Below are 21,275 nucleotides of genomic sequence, written 5' to 3'. Positions count from 1 at the left end.
TAAGTCGTGCAAAAGAATGCACAGCACCTTTCTCATTTGCATTAGACGACACTGCATGTCGATACAATGCTTATTCCTGCAGTAGGTAATTGGGCCAATGATTTTACCCGATCGCATATCCACATGGACGGATGCTGTCATTAAACGATTCGCCAGTGGGAGCTTGGTCGGCCGCACTGCAGCTTGGCATTAGACGTTAACACCGGCCCAGTACCATGTTTTGAATGTGTTTTCGAATCGACAAATGTCTTCTTTCCGCAAGCACTCGCCAAAGACACAACTGTAGTTCCAGCAGACGAGGTGGCCGAGTGGTTAAGGCGTTGGACTGCTAATCCAATGTGCTCCGCACGCGTAGGTTCGAATCCCATCCTCGTCGAAGAAATTTACGTAAAGCACGCTTTTGCGGTCACTCCTTCTCCGTGCGAAACGCCACTCAGTAGTAACATCGACGCGTGTACGTGGCAGATAGCGTGTGTATGAAATAAGTGACTAAACTGCCTACCAGATGAAAGCGCACAACATTCCATAGCGTATGCCCTTCGAATTAAACATCAATTCGAGATCTATAAACCAATCAAATTTCGGCTCCAGCAAAGAGTATGTTGGTATTTGCGAACGACGAGTTCTTATTTATATTTAAGTGCATATCTGTCGCAGTCATTTTAACGTATCGTGCCTTTAATAATCCATCTGTAGCACAACTGTCGCCTTCCGACAGTTTGTTCTTTAAAGTCAGGCTGCCATCTACAGAAGCCATTTGGCAGGGCCTACTGGAGAGACTTGAGTTTGCAGACATCCGTCGCTAGTGGCCGCCCAAACACCAAGCTCCATTGCAAACAGCAGGACAATCTTGGGCTAGGGGGGACGTCAAAACCTTGCAAGCAATATCAGTGTAGCGTATCGAGCTGTACGTTTCGTTGCAGTAAGTCGTGCAAAAGAATGCACAGCACCTTTCTCATTTGCATTAGACGACACTGCATGTCGATACAATGCTTATTCCTGCAGTAGATAATTGGGCCAATGATTTTACCCGATCGCATATCCATATGGACGGATGCTGTCATTAAACGATTCGCCAGTGGGAGCTTAGTCGGCCGCACTGCAGCTTGGCATTAGACGTTAACACCGGCCCAGTACCATGTTTTGAATGTGTTTTCGAATCGACAAATGTCTTCTTTCCGCAAGCACTCGCCAAAGACACAACTGTAGTTCCAGCAGACGAGGTGGCCGAGTGGTTAAGGCGTTGGACTGCTAATCCAATGTGCTCTGCACGCGTAGGTTCGAATCCCATCCTCGTCGAAGAAATTTACGTAAAAAAAAGCACGATTTTGCGGTCACTCCTTCTCCGTGCGAAACGCCACTCAGTAGTAACATCGACGCGTGTACGTGGCAGATAGCGTGTGTATGAAATAAGAGACAAAACTGCCTACCAGATGAAAGCGCACAACATTCCATAGCGTATGCCCTTCGAATTAAACATCAATTCGAGATCTATAAACCAATCAAATTTCGGCTCCAGCAAAGAGTATGTTGGTATTTGCGAACGACGAGTTCTTATTTATATTTAAGTGCATATCTGTCGCAGTCATTTTAACGTATCGTGCCTTTAATAATCCATCTGTAGCACAACTGTCGCCTTCCGACAGTTTGTTCTTTAAAGTCAGGCCGCCATCTACAGAAGCCATTTGGCAGGGCCTACTGGAGAGACTTGAGTTTGCAGACATCCGTCGCTAGTGGCCGCCCAAACACCAAGCTCCATCGCAAACAGCAGGACAATCTTGGGCAAGGGGGGACGTCAAAACCTTGCAAGCAATATCAGTGTAGCGTATCGAGCTGTACGTTTCGTTGCAGTAAGTCGTGCAAAAGAATGCACAGCACCTTTCTCATTTGCATTAGACGACACTGCATGTCGATACAATGCTTATTCCTGCAGTAGGTAATTGGGCCAATGATTTTACCCGATCGCATATCCACATGGACGGATGCTGTCATTAAACGATTCGCCAGTGGGAGCTTGGTCGGCCGCACTGCAGCTTGGCATTAGACGTTAACACCGGCCCAGTACCATGTTTTGAATGTGTTTTCGAATCGACAAATGTCTTCTTTCCGCAAGCACTCGCCAAAGACACAACTGTAGTTCCAGCAGACGAGGTGGCCGAGTGGTTAAGGCGTTGGACTGCTAATCCAATGTGCTCCGCACGCGTAGGTTCGAATCCCATCCTCGTCGAAGAAATTTACGTAAAGCACGCTTTTGCGGTCACTCCTTCTCCGTGCGAAACGCCACTCAGTAGTAACATCGACGCGTGTACGTGGCAGATAGCGTGTGTATGAAATAAGTGACTAAACTGCCTACCAGATGAAAGCGCACAACATTCCATAGCGTATGCCCTTCGAATTAAACATCAATTCGAGATCTATAAACCAATCAAATTTCGGCTCCAGCAAAGAGTATGTTGGTATTTGCGAACGACGAGTTCTTATTTATATTTAAGTGCATATCTGTCGCAGTCATTTTAACGTATCGTGCCTTTAATAATCCATCTGTAGCACAACTGTCGCCTTCCGACAGTTTGTTCTTTAAAGTCAGGCTGCCATCTACAGAAGCCATTTGGCAGGGCCTACTGGAGAGACTTGAGTTTGCAGACATCCGTCGCTAGTGGCCGCCCAAACACCAAGCTCCATCGCAAACAGCAGGACAATCTTGGGCTAGGGGGGACGTCAAAACCTTGCAAGCAATATCAGTGTAGCGTATCGAGCTGTACGTTTCGTTGCAGTAAGTCGTGCAAAAGAATGCACAGCACCTTTCTCATTTGCATTAGACGACACTGCATGTCGATACAATGCTTATTCCTGCAGTAGATAATTGGGCCAATGATTTTACCCGATCGCATATCCATATGGACGGATGCTGTCATTAAACGATTCGCCAGTGGGAGCTTAGTCGGCCGCACTGCAGCTTGGCATTAGACGTTAACACCGGCCCAGTACCATGTTTTGAATGTGTTTTCGAATCGACAAATGTCTTCTTTCCGCAAGCACTCGCCAAAGACACAACTGTAGTTCCAGCAGACGAGGTGGCCGAGTGGTTAAGGCGTTGGACTGCTAATCCAATGTGCTCTGCACGCGTAGGTTCGAATCCCATCCTCGTCGAAGAAATTTACGTAAAAAAAAGCACGATTTTGCGGTCACTCCTTCTCCGTGCGAAACGCCACTCAGTAGTAACATCGACGCGTGTACGTGGCAGATAGCGTGTGTATGAAATAAGAGACAAAACTGCCTACCAGATGAAAGCGCACAACATTCCATAGCGTATGCCCTTCGAATTAAACATCAATTCGAGATCTATAAACCAATCAAATTTCGGCTCCAGCAAAGAGTATGTTGGTATTTGCGAACGACGAGTTCTTATTTATATTTAAGTGCATATCTGTCGCAGTCATTTTAACGTATCGTGCCTTTAATAATCCATCTGTAGCACAACTGTCGCCTTCCGACAGTTTGTTCTTTAAAGTCAGGCCGCCATCTACAGAAGCCATTTGGCAGGGCCTACTGGAGAGACTTGAGTTTGCAGACATCCGTCGCTAGTGGCCGCCCAAACACCAAGCTCCATCGCAAACAGCAGGACAATCTTGGGCAAGGGGGGACGTCAAAACCTTGCAAGCAATATCAGTGTAGCGTATCGAGCTGTACGTTTCGTTGCAGTAAGTCGTGCAAAAGAATGCACAGCACCTTTCTCATTTGCATTAGACGACACTGCATGTCGATACAATGCTTATTCCTGCAGTAGGTAATTGGGCCAATGATTTTACCCGATCGCATATCCACATGGACGGATGCTGTCATTAAACGATTCGCCAGTGGGAGCTTGGTCGGCCGCACTGCAGCTTGGCATTAGACGTTAACACCGGCCCAGTACCATGTTTTGAATGTGTTTTCGAATCGACAAATGTCTTCTTTCCGCAAGCACTCGCCAAAGACACAACTGTAGTTCCAGCAGACGAGGTGGCCGAGTGGTTAAGGCGTTGGACTGCTAATCCAATGTGCTCCGCACGCGTAGGTTCGAATCCCATCCTCGTCGAAGAAATTTACGTAAAGCACGCTTTTGCGGTCACTCCTTCTCCGTGCGAAACGCCACTCAGTAGTAACATCGACGCGTGTACGTGGCAGATAGCGTGTGTATGAAATAAGTGACTAAACTGCCTACCAGATGAAAGCGCACAACATTCCATAGCGTATGCCCTTCGAATTAAACATCAATTCGAGATCTATAAACCAATCAAATTTCGGCTCCAGCAAAGAGTATGTTGGTATTTGCGAACGACGAGTTCTTATTTATATTTAAGTGCATATCTGTCGCAGTCATTTTAACGTATCGTGCCTTTAATAATCCATCTGTAGCACAACTGTCGCCTTCCGACAGTTTGTTCTTTAAAGTCAGGCTGCCATCTACAGAAGCCATTTGGCAGGGCCTACTGGAGAGACTTGAGTTTGCAGACATCCGTCGCTAGTGGCCGCCCAAACACCAAGCTCCATCGCAAACAGCAGGACAATCTTGGGCTAGGGGGGACGTCAAAACCTTGCAAGCAATATCAGTGTAGCGTATCGAGCTGTACGTTTCGTTGCAGTAAGTCGTGCAAAAGAATGCACAGCACCTTTCTCATTTGCATTAGACGACACTGCATGTCGATACAATGCTTATTCCTGCAGTAGATAATTGGGCCAATGATTTTACCCGATCGCATATCCATATGGACGGATGCTGTCATTAAACGATTCGCCAGTGGGAGCTTAGTCGGCCGCACTGCAGCTTGGCATTAGACGTTAACACCGGCCCAGTACCATGTTTTGAATGTGTTTTCGAATCGACAAATGTCTTCTTTCCGCAAGCACTCGCCAAAGACACAACTGTAGTTCCAGCAGACGAGGTGGCCGAGTGGTTAAGGCGTTGGACTGCTAATCCAATGTGCTCTGCACGCGTAGGTTCGAATCCCATCCTCGTCGAAGAAATTTACGTAAAAAAAAGCACGATTTTGCGGTCACTCCTTCTCCGTGCGAAACGCCACTCAGTAGTAACATCGACGCGTGTACGTGGCAGATAGCGTGTGTATGAAATAAGAGACAAAACTGCCTACCAGATGAAAGCGCACAACATTCCATAGCGTATGCCCTTCGAATTAAACATCAATTCGAGATCTATAAACCAATCAAATTTCGGCTCCAGCAAAGAGTATGTTGGTATTTGCGAACGACGAGTTCTTATTTATATTTAAGTGCATATCTGTCGCAGTCATTTTAACGTATCGTGCCTTTAATAATCCATCTGTAGCACAACTGTCGCCTTCCGACAGTTTGTTCTTTAAAGTCAGGCCGCCATCTACAGAAGCCATTTGGCAGGGCCTACTGGAGAGACTTGAGTTTGCAGACATCCGTCGCTAGTGGCCGCCCAAACACCAAGCTCCATCGCAAACAGCAGGACAATCTTGGGCAAGGGGGGACGTCAAAACCTTGCAAGCAATATCAGTGTAGCGTATCGAGCTGTACGTTTCGTTGCAGTAAGTCGTGCAAAAGAATGCACAGCACCTTTCTCATTTGCATTAGACGACACTGCATGTCGATACAATGCTTATTCCTGCAGTAGATAATTGGGCCAATGATTTTACCCGATCGCATATCCACATGGACGGATGCTGTCATTAAACGATTCGCCAGTGGGAGCTTGGTCGGCCGCACTGCAGCTTGGCATTAGACGTTAACACCGGCCCAGTACCATGTTTTGAATGTGTTTTCGAATCGACAAATGTCTTCTTTCCGCAAGCACTCGCCAAAGACACAACTGTAGTTCCAGCAGACGAGGTGGCCGAGTGGTTAAGGCGTTGGACTGCTAATCCAATGTGCTCTGCACGCGTAGGTTCGAATCCCATTCTCGTCGAAGAAATTTACGTAAAAAAAAGCACGCTTTTGCGGTCACTTCTTCTCCGTGCGAAACGCCACTCAGTAGTAACATCGACGCGTGTACGTGGCAGATAGCGTGTGTATGAAATAAGTGACAAAACTGCCTACCAGATGAAAGCGCACAACATTCCATAGCGTATGCCCTTCGAATTAAACATCAATTCGAGATCTATAAACCAATCAAATTTCGGCTCCAGCAAAGAGTATGTTGGTATTTGCGAACGACGAGTTCTTATTTATATTTAAGTGCATATCTGTCGCAGTCATTTTAACGTATCGTGCCTTTAATAATCCATCTGTAGCACAACTGTCGCCTTCCGACAGTTTGTTCTTTAAAGTCAGGCCGCCATCTACAGAAGCCATTTGGCAGGGCCTACTGGAGAGACTTGACTTTGCAGACATCCGTCGCTAGTGGCCGCCCAAACACCAAGCTCCATCGCAAACAGCAGGACAATCTTGGGCTAGGGGGGACGTCAAAACCTTGCAAGCAATATCAGTGTAGCGTATCGAGCTGTACGTTTCGTTGCAGTAAGTCGTGCAAAAGAATGCACAGCACCTTTCTCATTTGCATTAGACGACACTGCATGTCGATACAATGCTTATTCCTGCAGTAGATAATTGGGCCAATGATTTTACCCGATCGCATATCCATATGGACGGATGCTGTCATTAAACGATTCGCCAGTGGGAGCTTGGTCGGCCGCACTGCAGCTTGGCATTAGACGTTAACACCGGCCCAGTACCATGTTTCGAATGTGTTTTCGAATCGACAAATGTCTTCTTTCCGCAAGCACTCGCCAAAGACACAACTGTAGTTCCAGCAGACGAGGTGGCCGAGTGGTTAAGGCGTTGGACTGCTAATCCAATGTGCTCTGCACGCGTGGGTTCGAATCCCATCCTCGTCGAAGAAATTTACGTAAAAAAAAGCACGATTTTGCGGTCACTCCTTCTCCGTGCGAAACGCCACTCAGTAGTAACATCGACGCGTGTACGTGGCAGATAGCGTGTGTATGAAATAAGTGAGTAAACTGCCTACCAGATGAAAGCGCACAACATTCCATAGCGTATGCCCTTCGAATTAAACATCAATTCGAGATCTATAAACCAATCAAATTTCGGCTCCAGCAAAGAGTATGTTGGTATTTGCGAACGACGAGTTCTTATTTATATTTAAGTGCATATCTGTCGCAGTCATTTTAACGTATCGTGCCTTTAATAATCCATCTGTAGCACAACTGTCGCCTTCCGACAGTTTGTTCTTTAAAGTCAGGCTGCCATCTACAGAAGCCATTTGGCAGGGCCTACTGGAGAGACTTGAGTTTGCAGACATCCGTCGCTAGAGGCCGCCCAAACACCAAGCTCCATCGCAAACAGCAGGACAATCTTGGGCAAGGGGGGACGTCAAAACCTTGCAAGCAATATCAGTGTAGCGTATCGAGCTGTACGTTTCGTTGCAGTAAGTCGTGCAAAAGAATGCACAGCACCTTTCTCATTTGCATTAGACGACACTGCATGTCGATGCAATGCTTATGCCTGCAGTAGATAATTGGGCCAATGATTTTACCCGATCGCATATCCACATGGACGGATGCTGTCATTAAACGATTCGCCAGTGGGAGCTTGGTCGGCCGCACTGCAGCTTGGCATTAGACGTTAACACCGGCCCAGTACCATGTTTTGAATGTGTTTTCGAATCGACAAATGTCTTCTTTCCGCAAGCACTCGCCAAAGACACAACTGTAGTTCCAGCAGACGAGGTGGCCGAGTGGTTAAGGCGTTGGACTGCTAATCCAATGTGCTCTGCACGCGTAGGTTCGAATCCCATCCTCGTCGAAGAAATTTACGTAAAAAAAAGCACGCTTTTGCCGTCACTCCTTCTCCGTGCGAAACGCCACTCAGTAGTAACATCGACGCGTGTACGTGGCAGATAGCGTGTGTATGAAATAAGTGACAAAACTGCCTACCAGATGAAAGCGCACAACATTCCATAGCGTATGCCCTTCGAATTAAACATCAATTCGAGATCTATAAACCAATCAAATTTCGGCTCCAGCAAAGAGTATGTTGGTATTTGCGAACGACGAGTTCTTATTTATATTTAAGTGCATATCTGTCGCAGTCATTTTAACGTATCGTGCCTTTAATAATCCATCTGTAGCACAACTGTCGCCTTCCGACAGTTTGTTCTTTAAAGTCAGGCCGCCATCTACAGAAGCCATTTGGCAGGGCCTACTGGAGAGACTTGAGTTTGCAGACATCCGTCGCTAGTGGCCGCCCAAACACCAAGCTCCATCGCAAACAGCAGGACAATCTTGGGCTAGAGGGGACGTCAAAACCTTGCAAGCAATATCAGTGTAGCGTATCGAGCTGTACGTTTCGTTGCAGTAAGTCGTGCAAAAGAATGCACAGCACCTTTCTCATTTGCATTAGACGACACTGCATGTCGATACAATGCTTATTCCTGCAGTAGATAATTGGGCCAATGATTTTACCCGATCGCATATCCATATGGACGGATGCTGTCATTAAACGATTCGCCAGTGGGAGCTTGGTCGGCCGCACTGCAGCTTGGCATTAGACGTTAACACCGGCCCAGTACCATGTTTTGAATGTGTTTTCGAATCGACAAATGTCTTCTTTCCGCAAGCACTCGCCAAAGACACAACTGTAGTTCCAGCAGACGAGGTGGCCGAGTGGTTAAGGCGTTGGACTGCTAATCCAATGTGCTCTGCACGCGTAGGTTCGAATCCCATCCTCGTCGAAGAAATTTACGTAAAAAAAACCACGATTTTGCGGTCACTCCTTCTCCGTGCGAAACGCCACTCAGTAGTAACATCGACGCGTGTACGTGGCAGATAGCGTGTGTATGAAATAAGTGACTAAACTGCCTACCAGATGAAAGCGCACAACATTCCATAGCGTATGCCCTTCGAATTAAACATCAATTCGAGATCTATAAACCAATCAAATTTCGGCTCCAGCAAAGAGTATGTTGGTATTTGCGAACGACGAGTTCTTATTTATATTTAAGTGCATATCTGTCGCAGTCATTTTAACGTATCATGCCTTTAATAATCCATCTGTAGCACAACTGTCGCCTTCCGACAGTTTGTTGTTTAAATTCAGGCCGCCATCTACAGAAGCCATTTGGCAGGGCCTACTGGAGAGACTTGAGTTTGCAGACATCCGTCGCTAGTGGCCGCCCAAACACCAAGCTCCATCGCAAACAGCAGGACAATCTTGGGCTAGGGGGGACGTCAAAACCTTGCAAGCAATATCAGTGTAGCGTATCGAGCTGTACGTTTCGTTGCAGTAAGTCGTGCAAAAGAATGCACAGCACCTTTCTCATTTGCATTAGACGACACTGCATGTCGATACAATTCTTATTCCTGCAGTAGATAATTGGGCCAATGATTTTACCCGATCGCATATCCACATGGACGGATGCTGTCATTAAACGATTCGCCAGTGGGAGCTTGGTCGGCCGCACTGCAGCTTGGCATTAGACGTTAACACCGGCCCAGTACCATGTTTTGAATGTGTTTTCGAATCGACAAATGTCTTCTTTCCGCAAGCACTCGCCAAAGACACAACTGTAGTTCCAGCAGACGAGGTGGCCGAGTGGTTAAGGCGTTGGACTGCTAATCCAATGTGCTCTGCACGCGTGGGTTCGAATCCCATCCTCGTCGAAGAAATTTACGTAAAGCACGCTTTTGCGGTCACTCCTTCTCCGTGCGAAACGCCACTCAGTAGTAACATCGACGCGTGTACGTGGCAGATAGCGTGTGTATGAAATAAGTGACTAAACTGCCTACCAGATGAAAGCGCACAACATTCCATAGCGTATGCCCTTCGAATTAAACATCAATTCGAGATCTATAAACCAATCAAATTTCGGCTCCAGCAAAGAGTATGTTGGTATTTGCGAACGACGAGTTCTTATTTATATTTAAGTGCATATCTGTCGCAGTCATTTTAACGTATCGTGCCTTTAATAATCCATCTGTAGCACAACTGTCGCCTTCCGACAGTTTGTTGTTTAAATTCAGGCCGCCATCTACAGAAGCCATTTGGCAGGACCTACTGGAGAGACTTGAGTTTGCAGACATCCGTCGCTAGTGGCCGCCCAAACACCAAGCTCCATCGCAAACAGCAGGACAATCTTGGGCTAGGGGGGACGTCAAAACCTTGCAAGCAATATCAGTGTAGCGTATCGAGCTGTACGTTTCGTTGCAGTAAGTCGTGCAAAAGAATGCACAGCGCCTTTCTCATTTGCATTAGACGACACTGCATGTCGATACAATGCTTATTCCTGCAGTAGATAATTGGGCCAATGATTTTACCCGATCGCATATCCACATGGACGGATGCTGTCATTAAACGATTCGCCAGTGGGAGCTTGGTCGGCCGCACTGCAGCTTGGCATTAGACGTTAACACCGGCCCAGTACCATGTTTTGAATGTGTTTTCGAATCGACAAATGTCTTCTTTCCGCAAGCACTCGCCAAAGACACAATTGTAGTTCCAGCAGACGAGGTGGCCGAGTGGTTAAGGCGTTGGACTGCTAATCCAATGTGCTCTGCACGCGTGGGTTCGAATCCCATCCTCGTCGAAGAAATTTACGTAAAGCACGCTTTTGCGGTCACTCCTTCTCCGTGCCAAACGCCACTCAGTAGTAACATCGACGCGTGTACGTGGCAGATAGCGTGTGTATGAAATAAGTGACAAAACTGCCTACCAGATGAAAGCGCACAACATTCCATAGCGTATGCCCTTCGAATTAAACATCAATTCGAGATCTATAAACCAATCAAATTTCGGCTCCAGCAAAGAGTATGTTGGTATTTGCGAACGACGAGTTCTTATTTATATTTAAGTGCATATCTGTCGCAGTCATTTTAACGTATCGTGCCTTTAATAATCCATCTGTAGCACAACTGTCGCCTTCCGACAGTTTGTTCTTTAAAGTCAGGCCGCCATCTACAGAAGCCATTTGGCAGGGCCTACTGGAGAGACTTGAGTTTGCAGACATCCGTCGCTAGTGGCCGCCCAAACACCAAGCTCCATCGCAAACAGCAGGACAATCTTGGGCTAGGGGGGACGTCAAAACCTTGCAAGCAATATCAGTGTAGCGTATCGAGCTGTACGTTTCGTTGCAGTAAGTCGTGCAAAAGAATGCACAGCACCTTTCTCATTTGCATTAGACGACACTGCATGTCGATACAATGCTTATTCCTGCAGTAGATAATTGGGCCAATGATTTTACCCGATCGCATATCCATATGGACGGATGCTGTCATTAAACGATTCGCCAGTGGGAGCTTGGTCGGCCGCACTGCAGCTTGGCATTAGACGTTAACACCGGCCCAGTACCATGTTTTGAATGTGTTTTCGAATCGACAAATGTCTTCTTTCCGCTAGCACTCGCCAAAGACACTACTGTAGTTCCAGCAGACGAGGTGGCCGAGTGGTTAAGGCGTTGGACTGCTAATCCAATGTGCTCTGCACGCGTGGGTTCGAATCCCATCCTCGTCGAAGAAATTTACGTAAAGCACGCTTTTGCGGTCACTCCTTCTCCGTGCGAAACGCCACTCAGTAGTAACATCGACGCGTGTACGTGGCAGATAGCGTGTGTATGAAATAAGTGACAAAACTGCCTACCAGATGAAAGCGCACAACATTCCATAGCGTATGCCCTTCGAATTAAACATCAATTCGAGATCTATAAACCAATCAAATTTCGGCTCCAGCAAAGAGTATGTTGGTATTTGCGAACGACGAGTTCTTATTTATATTTAAGTGCATATCTGTCGCAGTCATTTTAACGTATCGTGCCTTTAATAATCCATCTGTAGCACAACTGTCGCCTTCCGACAGTTTGTTCTTTAAAGTCAGGCCGCCATCTACAGAAGCCATTTGGCAGGGCCTACTGGAGAGACTTGAGTTTGCAGACATCCGTCGCTAGTGGCCGCCCAAACACCAAGCTCCATCGCAAACAGCAGGACAATCTTGGGCTAGGGGGGACGTCAAAACCTTGCAAGCAATATCAGTGTAGCGTATCGAGCTGTACGTTTCGTTGCAGTAAGTCGTGCAAAAGAATGCACAGCACCTTTCTCATTTGCATTAGACGACACTGCATGTCGATACAATGCTTATTCCTGCAGTAGATAATTGGGCCAATGATTTTACCCGATCGCATATCCACATGGACGGATGCTGTCATTAAACGATTCGCCAGTGGGAGCTTGGTCGGCCGCACTGCAGCTTGGCATTAGACGTTAACACCGGCCCAGTACCATGTTTTGAATGTGTTTTCGAATCGACAAATGTCTTCTTTCCGCAAGCACTCGCCAAAGACACAACTGTAGTTCCAGCAGACGAGGTGGCCGAGTGGTTAAGGCGTTGGACTGCTAATCCAATGTGCTCTGCACGCGTAGGTTCGAATCCCATCCTCGTCGAAGAAATTTACGTAAAGCACGCTTTTGCGGTCACTCCTTCTCCGTGCGAAACGCCACTCAGTAGTAACATCGACGCGTGTACGTGGCAGATAGCGTGTGTATGAAATAAGTGACAAAACTGCCTACCAGATGAAAGCGCACAACATTCCATAGCGTATGCCCTTCGAATTAAACATCAATTCGAGATCTATAAACCAATCAAATTTCGGCTCCAGCAAAGAGTATGTTGGTATTTGCGAACGACGAGTTCTTATTTATATTTAAGTGCATATCTGTCGCAGTCATTTTAACGTATCGTGCCTTTAATAATCCATCTGTAGCACAACTGTCGCCTTCCGACAGTTTGTTCTTTAAAGTCAGGCGGCCATCTACAGAAGCCATTTGGCAGGGCCTACTGGAGAGACTTGACTTTGCAGACATCCGTCGCTGGTGGCCGCCCAAACACCAAGCTCCATCGCAAACAGCAGGACAATCTTGGGCTAGGGGGGACGTCAAAACCTTGCAAGCAATATCAGTGTAGCGTATCGAGCTGTACGTTTCGTTGCAGTAAGTCGTGCAAAAGAATGCACAGCACCTTTCTCATTTCCATTAGACGACACTGCATGTCGATACAATGCTTATTCCTGCAGTAGATAATTGGGCCAATGATTTTACCCGATCGCATATCCATATGGACGGATGCTGTCATTAAACGATTCGCCAGTGGGAGCTTGGTCGGCCGCACTGCAGCTTGGCATTAGACGTTAACACCGGCCCAGTACCATGTTTTGAATGTGTTTTCGAATCGACAAATGTCTTCTTTCCGCAAGCACTCGCCAAAGACACAACTGTAGTTCCAGCAGACGAGGTGGCCGAGTGGTTAAGGCGTTGGACTGCTAATCCAATGTGCTCTGCACGCGTAGGTTCGAATCCCATCCTCGTCGAAGAAATTTACGTAAAGCACGCTTTTGCGGTCACTCCTTCTCCGTGCCAAACGCCACTCAGTAGTAACATCGACGCGTGTACGTGGCAGATAGCGTGTGTATGAAATAAGTGACTAAACTGCCTACCAGATGAAAGCGCACAACATTCCATAGCGTATGCCCTTCGAATTAAACATCAATTCGAGATCTATAAACCAATCAAATTTCGGCTCCAGCAAAGAGTATGTTGGTATTTGCGAACGACGAGTTCTTATTTATATTTAAGTGCATATCTGTCGCAGTCATTTTAACGTATCGTGCCTTTAATAATCCATCTGTAGCACAACTGTCGCCTTCCGACAGTTTGTTCTTTAAAGTCAGGCGGCCATCTACAGAAGCCATTTGGCAGGGCCTACTGGAGAGACTTGACTTTGCAGACATCCGTCGCTGGTGGCCGCCCAAACACCAAGCTCCATCGCAAACAGCAGGACAATCTTGGGCTAGGGGGGACGTCAAAACCTTGCAAGCAATATCAGTGTAGCGTATCGAGCTGTACGTTTCGTTGCAGTAAGTCGTGCAAAAGAATGCACAGCACCTTTCTCATTTCCATTAGACGACACTGCATGTCGATACAATGCTTATTCCTGCAGTAGATAATTGGGCCAATGATTTTACCCGATCGCATATCCATATGGACGGATGCTGTCATTAAACGATTCGCCAGTGGGAGCTTGGTCGGCCGCACTGCAGCTTGGCATTAGACGTTAACACCGGCCCAGTACCATGTTTTGAATGTGTTTTCGAATCGACAAATGTCTTCTTTCCGCAAGCACTCGCCAAAGACACAACTGTAGTTCCAGCAGACGAGGTGGCCGAGTGGTTAAGGCGTTGGACTGCTAATCCAATGTGCTCTGCACGCGTAGGTTCGAATCCCATCCTCGTCGAAGAAATTTACGTAAAAAAAAGCACGCTTTTGCGGTCACTCCTTCTCCGTGCGAAACGCCACTCAGTAGTAACATCGACGCGTGTACGTGGCAGATAGCGTGTGTATGAAATAAGTGACTAAACTGCCTACCAGATGAAAGCGCACAACATTCCATAGCGTATGCCCTTCGAATTAAACATCAATTCGAGATCTATAAACCAATCAAATTTCGGCTCCAGCAAAGAGTATGTTGGTATTTGCGAACGACGAGTTCTTATTTATATTTAAGTGCATATCTGTCGCAGTCATTTTAACGTATCGTGCCTTTAATAATCCATCTGTAGCACAACTGTCGCCTTCCGACAGTATGTTCTTTAAAGTCAGGCCGCCATCTACAGAAGCCATTTGGCAGGGCCTACTGGAGAGACTTGACTTTGCAGACATCCGTCGCTAGTGGCCGCCCAAACACCAAGCTCCATCGCAAACAGCAGGACAATCTTGGGCTAGGGGGGACGTCAAAACCTTGCAAGCAATATCAGTGTAGCGTATCGAGCTGTACGTTTCGTTGCAGTAAGTCGTGCAAAAGAATGCACAGCACCTTTCTCATTTGCATTAGACGACACTGCATGTCGATACAATGCTTATTCCTGCAGTAGATAATTGGGCCAATGATTTTACGCGATCGCATATCCATATGGACGGATGCTGTCATTAAACGATTCGCCAGTGGGAGCTTGGTCGGCCGCACTGCAGCTTGGCATTAGACGTTAACACCGGCCCAGTACCATGTTTTGAATGTGTTTTCGAATCGACAAATGTCTTCTTTCCGCAAGCACTCGCCAAAGACACAACTGTAGTTCCAGCAGACGAGGTGGCCGAGTGGTTAAGGCGTTGGACTGCTGATCCAATGTGCTCTGCACGCGTGGGTTCGAATCCCATCCTCGTCGAAGAAATTTACGTAAATCACGCTTTTGCGGTCACTCCTTCTCCGTGCGAAACGCCACTCAGTAGTAACATCGACGCGTGTACGTGGCAGATAGCGTGTGTATGAAATAAGTGACTAAACTGCCTACCAGATGAAAGCGCACAACATTCCATAGCGTATGCCCTTCGAATTAAACATCAATTCGAGTTCTATAAACCAATCAAATTTCGGCTCCAGCAAAGAGTATGTTGGTATTTGCGAATGACGAGTTCTTATTTATATTTAAGTGCATATCTGTCGCAGTCATTTTAACGTATCGTGCCTTTAATAATCCATCTGTAGCACAACTGTCGCCTTCCGACAGTATGTTCTTTAAAGTCAGGCCGCCATCTACAGAAGCCATTTGGCAGGGCCTACTGGAGAGACTTGAGTTTGCAGACATCCGTCGCTAGTGGCCGCCCAAACACCAAGCTCCATCGCAAACAGCAGGACAATCTTGGTCTAGGGGGGACGTCAAAACCTTGCAAGCAATATCAGTGTAGCGTATCGAGCTGTACGTTTCGTTGCAGTAAGTCGTGCAAAAGAATGCACAGCACCTTTCTCATTTGCATTAGACGACACTGCATGTCGATACAATGCTTATTCCTGCAGTAGATAATTGGGCCAATGATTTTACGCGATCGCATATCCATATGGACGGATGCTGTCATTAAACGATTCGCCAGTGGGAGCTTGGTCGGCCGCACTGCAGCTTGGCATTAGACGTTAACACCGGCCCAGTACCATGTTTTGAATGTGTTTTCGAATCGACAAATGTCTTCTTTCCGCAAGCACTCGCCAAAGACACAACTGTAGTTCCAGCAGACGAGGTGGCCGAGTGGTTAGGGCGTTGGACTGCTAATCCAATGTGCTCTGCACGCGTGGGTTCGAATCCCATCCTCGTCGAAGAAATTTACGTAAAGCACGCTTTTGCGGTCACTCCTTCTCCGTGCGAAACGCCACTCAGTAGTAACATCGACGCGTGTACGTGGCAGATAGCGTGTGTATGAAATAAGTGACTAAACTGCCTACCAGATGAAAGCGCACAACATTCCATAGCGTATGCCCTTCGAATTAAACATCAATTCGAGATCTATAAACCAATCAAATTTCGGCTCCAGCAAAGAGTATGTTGGTATTTGCGAACGACGAGTTCTTATTTATATTTAAGTGCATATCTGTCGCAGTCATTTTAACGTATCGTGCCTTTAATAATCCATCTGTAGCACAACTGTCGCCTTCCGACAGTATGTTCTTTAAAGTCAGGCCGCCATCTACAGAAGCCATTTGGCAGGGCCTACTGGAGAGACTTGAGTTTGCAGACATCCGTCGCTAGTGGCCGCCCAAACACCAAGCTCCATCGCAAACAGCAGGACAATCTTGGGCTAGGGGGGACGTCAAAACCTTGCAAGCAATATCAGTGTAGCGTATCGAGCTGTACGTTTCGTTGCAGTAAGTCGTGCAAAAGAATGCACAGCACCTTTCTCATTTGCATTAGACGACACTGCATGTCGATACAATGCTTATTCCTGCAGTAGATAATTGGGCCAATGATTTTACCCGATCGCATATCCATATGGACGGATGCTGTCATTAAACGATTCGCCAGTGGGAGCTTGGTCGGCCGCACTGCAGCTTGGCATTAGACGTTAACACCGGCCCAGTACCATGTTTTGAATGTGTTTTCGAATCGACAAATGTCTTCTTTCCGCAAGCACTCGCCAAAGACACAACTGTAGTTCCAGCAGACGAGGTGGCCGAGTGGTTAAGGCGTTGGACTGCTAATCCAATGTGCTCTGCACGCGTAGGTTCGAATCCCATCCTCGTCGAAGAAATTTACGTAAAGCACGCTTTTGCGGTCACTCCTTCTCCGTGCCAAACGCCACTCAGTAGTAACATCGACGCGTGTACGTGGCAGATAGCGTGTGTATGAAATAAGTGACTAAACTGCCTACCAGATGAAAGCGCACAACATTCCATAGCGTATGCCCTTCGAATTAAACATCAATTCGAGATCTATAAACCAATCAAATTTCGGCTCCAGCAAAGAGTATGTTGGTATTTGCGAACGACGAGTTCTTATTTATATTTAAGTGCATATCTGTCGCAGTCATTTTAACGTATCGTGCCTTTAATAATCCATCTGTAGCACAACTGTCGCCTTCCGACAGTTTGTTCTTTAAAGTCAGGCGGCCATCTACAGAAGCCATTTGGCAGGGCCTACTGGAGAGACTTGACTTTGCAGACATCCGTCGCTGGTGGCCGCCCAAACACCAAGCTCCATCGCAAACAGCAGGACAATCTTGGGCTAGGGGGGACGTCAAAACCTTGCAAGCAATATCAGTGTAGCGTATCGAGCTGTACGTTTCGTTGCAGTAAGTCGTGCAAAAGAATGCACAGCACCTTTCTCATTTCCATTAGACGACACTGCATGTCGATACAATGCTTATTCCTGCAGTAGATAATTGGGCCAATGATTTTACCCGATCGCATATCCATATGGACGGATGCTGTCATTAAACGATTCGCCAGTGGGAGCTTGGTCGGCCGCACTGCAGCTTGGCATTAGACGTTAACACCGGCCCAGTACCATGTTTTGAATGTGTTTTCGAATCGACAAATGTCTTCTTTCCGCAAGCACTCGCCAAAGACACAACTGTAGTTCCAGCAGACGAGGTGGCCGAGTGGTTAAGGCGTTGGACTGCTAATCCAATGTGCTCTGCACGCGTAGGTTCGAATCCCATCCTCGTCGAAGAAATTTACGTAAAAAAAAGCACGCTTTTGCGGTCACTCCTTCTCCGTGCGAAACGCCACTCAGTAGTAACATCGACGCGTGTACGTGGCAGATAGCGTGTGTATGAAATAAGTGACTAAACTGCCTACCAGATGAAAGCGCACAACATTCCATAGCGTATGCCCTTCGAATTAAACATCAATTCGAGATCTATAAACCAATCAAATTTCGGCTCCAGCAAAGAGTATGTTGGTATTTGCGAACGACGAGTTCTTATTTATATTTAAGTGCATATCTGTCGCAGTCATTTTAACGTATCGTGCCTTTAATAATCCATCTGTAGCACAACTGTCGCCTTCCGACAGTATGTTCTTTAAAGTCAGGCCGCCATCTACAGAAGCCATTTGGCAGGGCCTACTGGAGAGACTTGACTTTGCAGACATCCGTCGCTAGTGGCCGCCCAAACACCAAGCTCCATCGCAAACAGCAGGACAATCTTGGGCTAGGGGGGACGTCAAAACCTTGCAAGCAATATCAGTGTAGCGTATCGAGCTGTACGTTTCGTTGCAGTAAGTCGTGCAAAAGAATGCACAGCACCTTTCTCATTTGCATTAGACGACACTGCATGTCGATACAATGCTTATTCCTGCAGTAGATAATTGGGCCAATGATTTTACGCGATCGCATATCCATATGGACGGATGCTGTCATTAAACGATTCGCCAGTGGGAGCTTGGTCGGCCGCACTGCAGCTTGGCATTAGACGTTAACACCGGCCCAGTACCATGTTTTGAATGTGTTTTCGAATCGACAAATGTCTTCTTTCCGCAAGCACTCGCCAAAGACACAACTGTAGTTCCAGCAGACGAGGTGGCCGAGTGGTTAAGGCGTTGGACTGCTGATCCAATGTGCTCTGCACGCGTGGGTTCGAATCCCATCCTCGTCGAAGAAATTTACGTAAATCACGCTTTTGCGGTCACTCCTTCTCCGTGCGAAACGCCACTCAGTAGTAACATCGACGCGTGTACGTGGCAGATAGCGTGTGTATGAAATAAGTGACTAAACTGCCTACCAGATGAAAGCGCACAACATTCCATAGCGTATGCCCTTCGAATTAAACATCAATTCGAGTTCTATAAACCAATCAAATTTCGGCTCCAGCAAAGAGTATGTTGGTATTTGCGAATGACGAGTTCTTATTTATATTTAAGTGCATATCTGTCGCAGTCATTTTAACGTATCGTGCCTTTAATAATCCATCTGTAGCACAACTGTCGCCTTCCGACAGTATGTTCTTTAAAGTCAGGCCGCCATCTACAGAAGCCATTTGGCAGGGCCTACTGGAGAGACTTGAGTTTGCAGACATCCGTCGCTAGTGGCCGCCCAAACACCAAGCTCCATCGCAAACAGCAGGACAATCTTGGTCTAGGGGGGACGTCAAAACCTTGCAAGCAATATCAGTGTAGCGTATCGAGCTGTACGTTTCGTTGCAGTAAGTCGTGCAAAAGAATGCACAGCACCTTTCTCATTTGCATTAGACGACACTGCATGTCGATACAATGCTTATTCCTGCAGTAGATAATTGGGCCAATGATTTTACGCGATCGCATATCCATATGGACGGATGCTGTCATTAAACGATTCGCCAGTGGGAGCTTGGTCGGCCGCACTGCAGCTTGGCATTAGACGTTAACACCGGCCCAGTACCATGTTTTGAATGTGTTTTCGAATCGACAAATGTCTTCTTTCCGCAAGCACTCGCCAAAGACACAACTGTAGTTCCAGCAGACGAGGTGGCCGAGTGGTTAGGGCGTTGGACTGCTAATCCAATGTGCTCTGCACGCGTGGGTTCGAATCCCATCCTCGTCGAAGAAATTTACGTAAAGCACGCTTTTGCGGTCACTCCTTCTCCGTGCGAAACGCCACTCAGTAGTAACATCGACGCGTGTACGTGGCAGATAGCGTGTGTATGAAATAAGTGACTAAACTGCCTACCAGATGAAAGCGCACAACATTCCATAGCGTATGCCCTTCGAATTAAACATCAATTCGAGATCTATAAACCAATCAAATTTCGGCTCCAGCAAAGAGTATGTTGGTATTTGCGAACGACGAGTTCTTATTTATATTTAAGTGCATATCTGTCGCAGTCATTTTAACGTATCGTGCCTTTAATAATCCATCTGTAGCACAACTGTCGCCTTCCGACAGTATGTTCTTTAAAGTCAGGCCGCCATCTACAGAAGCCATTTGGCAGGGCCTACTGGAGAGACTTGAGTTTGCAGACATCCGTCGCTAGTGGCCGCCCAAACACCAAGCTCCATCGCAAACAGCAGGACAATCTTGGGCTAGGGGGGACGTCAAAACCTTGCAAGCAATATCAGTGTAGCGTATCGAGCTGTACGTTTCGTTGCAGTAAGTCGTGCAAAAGAATGCACAGCACCTTTCTCATTTGCATTAGACGACACTGCATGTCGATACAATGCTTATTCCTGCAGTAGATAATTGGGCCAATGATTTTACCCGATCGCATATCCATATGGACGGATGCTGTCATTAAACGATTCGCCAGTGGGAGCTTGGTCGGCCGCACTGCAGCTTGGCATTAGACGTTAACACCGGCCCAGTACCATGTTTTGAATGTGTTTTCGAATCGACAAATGTCTTCTTTCCGCAAGCACTCGCCAAAGACACAACTGTAGTTCCAGCAGACGAGGTGGCCGAGTGGTTAAGGCGTTGGACTGCTAATCCAATGTGCTCTGCACGCGTAGGTTCGAATCCCATCCTCGTCGAAGAAATTTACGTAAAAAAAAGCACGCTTTTGTGGTCACTCCTTCTCCGTGCGAAACGCCACTCAGTAGTAACATCGACGCGTGTACGTGGCAGATAGCGTGTGTATGAAATAAGTGACAAAACTGCCTACCAGATGAAAGCGCACAACATTCCATAGCGTATGCCCTTCGAATTAAACATCAATTCGAGATCTATAAACCAATCAAATTTCGGCTCCAGCAAAGAGTATGTTGGTATTTGCGAACGACGAGTTCTTATTTATATTTAAGTGCATATCTGTCGCAGTCATTTTAACGTATCGTGCCTTTAATAATCCATCTGTAGCACAACTGTCGCCTTCCGACAGTTTGTTCTTTAAAGTCAGGCCGCCATCTACAGAAGCCATTTGGCAGGGCCTACTGGAGAGACTTGAGTTTGCAGACATCCGTCGCTAGTGGCCGCCCAAACACCAAGCTCCATCGCAAACAGCAGGACAATCTTGGGCTAGGGGGGACGTCAAAACCTTGCAAGCAATATCAGTGTAGCGTATCGAGCTGTACGTTTCGTT

At 46.9% G+C, this 21,275-nt stretch overlaps 23 non-coding genes across 23 annotated transcripts; all 23 read left to right on the top strand.

Annotated features, from left to right (window-relative positions):
- The first annotated feature begins 294 nt into the window (after positions 1–294).
- Trnas-gcu (transfer RNA serine (anticodon GCU)) lies at positions 295–376 on the top strand. The gene has a single exon. It is a non-coding gene; the product is annotated as a tRNA-Ser (tRNA).
- Positions 377–1,217: 841 nt separating this feature from the next.
- Trnas-gcu (transfer RNA serine (anticodon GCU)) lies at positions 1,218–1,299 on the top strand. Its single transcript has one exon. It is a non-coding gene; the product is annotated as a tRNA-Ser (tRNA).
- Positions 1,300–2,145: 846 nt separating this feature from the next.
- On the top strand, positions 2,146–2,227 carry Trnas-gcu (transfer RNA serine (anticodon GCU)). Its single transcript has one exon. It is a non-coding gene; the product is annotated as a tRNA-Ser (tRNA).
- Positions 2,228–3,068: 841 nt separating this feature from the next.
- Positions 3,069–3,150, top strand: Trnas-gcu (transfer RNA serine (anticodon GCU)). Its single transcript has one exon. It is a non-coding gene; the product is annotated as a tRNA-Ser (tRNA).
- Positions 3,151–3,996: 846 nt separating this feature from the next.
- On the top strand, positions 3,997–4,078 carry Trnas-gcu (transfer RNA serine (anticodon GCU)). The gene has a single exon. It is a non-coding gene; the product is annotated as a tRNA-Ser (tRNA).
- An 841-nt stretch (positions 4,079–4,919) lies between these two features.
- Positions 4,920–5,001, top strand: Trnas-gcu (transfer RNA serine (anticodon GCU)). Its single transcript has one exon. It is a non-coding gene; the product is annotated as a tRNA-Ser (tRNA).
- An 846-nt stretch (positions 5,002–5,847) lies between these two features.
- Trnas-gcu (transfer RNA serine (anticodon GCU)) lies at positions 5,848–5,929 on the top strand. Its single transcript has one exon. It is a non-coding gene; the product is annotated as a tRNA-Ser (tRNA).
- An 846-nt stretch (positions 5,930–6,775) lies between these two features.
- Positions 6,776–6,857, top strand: Trnas-gcu (transfer RNA serine (anticodon GCU)). The gene has a single exon. It is a non-coding gene; the product is annotated as a tRNA-Ser (tRNA).
- An 846-nt stretch (positions 6,858–7,703) lies between these two features.
- Positions 7,704–7,785, top strand: Trnas-gcu (transfer RNA serine (anticodon GCU)). The gene has a single exon. It is a non-coding gene; the product is annotated as a tRNA-Ser (tRNA).
- An 846-nt stretch (positions 7,786–8,631) lies between these two features.
- On the top strand, positions 8,632–8,713 carry Trnas-gcu (transfer RNA serine (anticodon GCU)). Its single transcript has one exon. It is a non-coding gene; the product is annotated as a tRNA-Ser (tRNA).
- Positions 8,714–9,559: 846 nt separating this feature from the next.
- On the top strand, positions 9,560–9,641 carry Trnas-gcu (transfer RNA serine (anticodon GCU)). Its single transcript has one exon. It is a non-coding gene; the product is annotated as a tRNA-Ser (tRNA).
- Positions 9,642–10,482: 841 nt separating this feature from the next.
- Positions 10,483–10,564, top strand: Trnas-gcu (transfer RNA serine (anticodon GCU)). Its single transcript has one exon. It is a non-coding gene; the product is annotated as a tRNA-Ser (tRNA).
- Positions 10,565–11,405: 841 nt separating this feature from the next.
- Trnas-gcu (transfer RNA serine (anticodon GCU)) lies at positions 11,406–11,487 on the top strand. The gene has a single exon. It is a non-coding gene; the product is annotated as a tRNA-Ser (tRNA).
- Positions 11,488–12,328: 841 nt separating this feature from the next.
- Positions 12,329–12,410, top strand: Trnas-gcu (transfer RNA serine (anticodon GCU)). Its single transcript has one exon. It is a non-coding gene; the product is annotated as a tRNA-Ser (tRNA).
- Positions 12,411–13,251: 841 nt separating this feature from the next.
- Positions 13,252–13,333, top strand: Trnas-gcu (transfer RNA serine (anticodon GCU)). Its single transcript has one exon. It is a non-coding gene; the product is annotated as a tRNA-Ser (tRNA).
- An 841-nt stretch (positions 13,334–14,174) lies between these two features.
- Trnas-gcu (transfer RNA serine (anticodon GCU)) lies at positions 14,175–14,256 on the top strand. Its single transcript has one exon. It is a non-coding gene; the product is annotated as a tRNA-Ser (tRNA).
- Positions 14,257–15,102: 846 nt separating this feature from the next.
- Positions 15,103–15,184, top strand: Trnas-gcu (transfer RNA serine (anticodon GCU)). The gene has a single exon. It is a non-coding gene; the product is annotated as a tRNA-Ser (tRNA).
- An 841-nt stretch (positions 15,185–16,025) lies between these two features.
- Trnas-gcu (transfer RNA serine (anticodon GCU)) lies at positions 16,026–16,107 on the top strand. Its single transcript has one exon. It is a non-coding gene; the product is annotated as a tRNA-Ser (tRNA).
- Positions 16,108–16,948: 841 nt separating this feature from the next.
- Trnas-gcu (transfer RNA serine (anticodon GCU)) lies at positions 16,949–17,030 on the top strand. The gene has a single exon. It is a non-coding gene; the product is annotated as a tRNA-Ser (tRNA).
- An 841-nt stretch (positions 17,031–17,871) lies between these two features.
- Trnas-gcu (transfer RNA serine (anticodon GCU)) lies at positions 17,872–17,953 on the top strand. The gene has a single exon. It is a non-coding gene; the product is annotated as a tRNA-Ser (tRNA).
- Positions 17,954–18,799: 846 nt separating this feature from the next.
- On the top strand, positions 18,800–18,881 carry Trnas-gcu (transfer RNA serine (anticodon GCU)). Its single transcript has one exon. It is a non-coding gene; the product is annotated as a tRNA-Ser (tRNA).
- Positions 18,882–19,722: 841 nt separating this feature from the next.
- Positions 19,723–19,804, top strand: Trnas-gcu (transfer RNA serine (anticodon GCU)). Its single transcript has one exon. It is a non-coding gene; the product is annotated as a tRNA-Ser (tRNA).
- Positions 19,805–20,645: 841 nt separating this feature from the next.
- Positions 20,646–20,727, top strand: Trnas-gcu (transfer RNA serine (anticodon GCU)). The gene has a single exon. It is a non-coding gene; the product is annotated as a tRNA-Ser (tRNA).
- Positions 20,728–21,275: the final 548 nt, after the last annotated feature.

The sequence above is a fragment of the Schistocerca serialis genome, chromosome 2, assembly GCF_023864345.2.
Source record: "Schistocerca serialis cubense isolate TAMUIC-IGC-003099 chromosome 2, iqSchSeri2.2, whole genome shotgun sequence".
NCBI lineage: Eukaryota > Metazoa > Arthropoda > Insecta > Orthoptera > Acrididae > Schistocerca > Schistocerca serialis.
The sequence above is the reverse complement of the archived record's forward strand: the minus strand, read 5'-3'. Positions and strand labels throughout refer to the sequence as shown.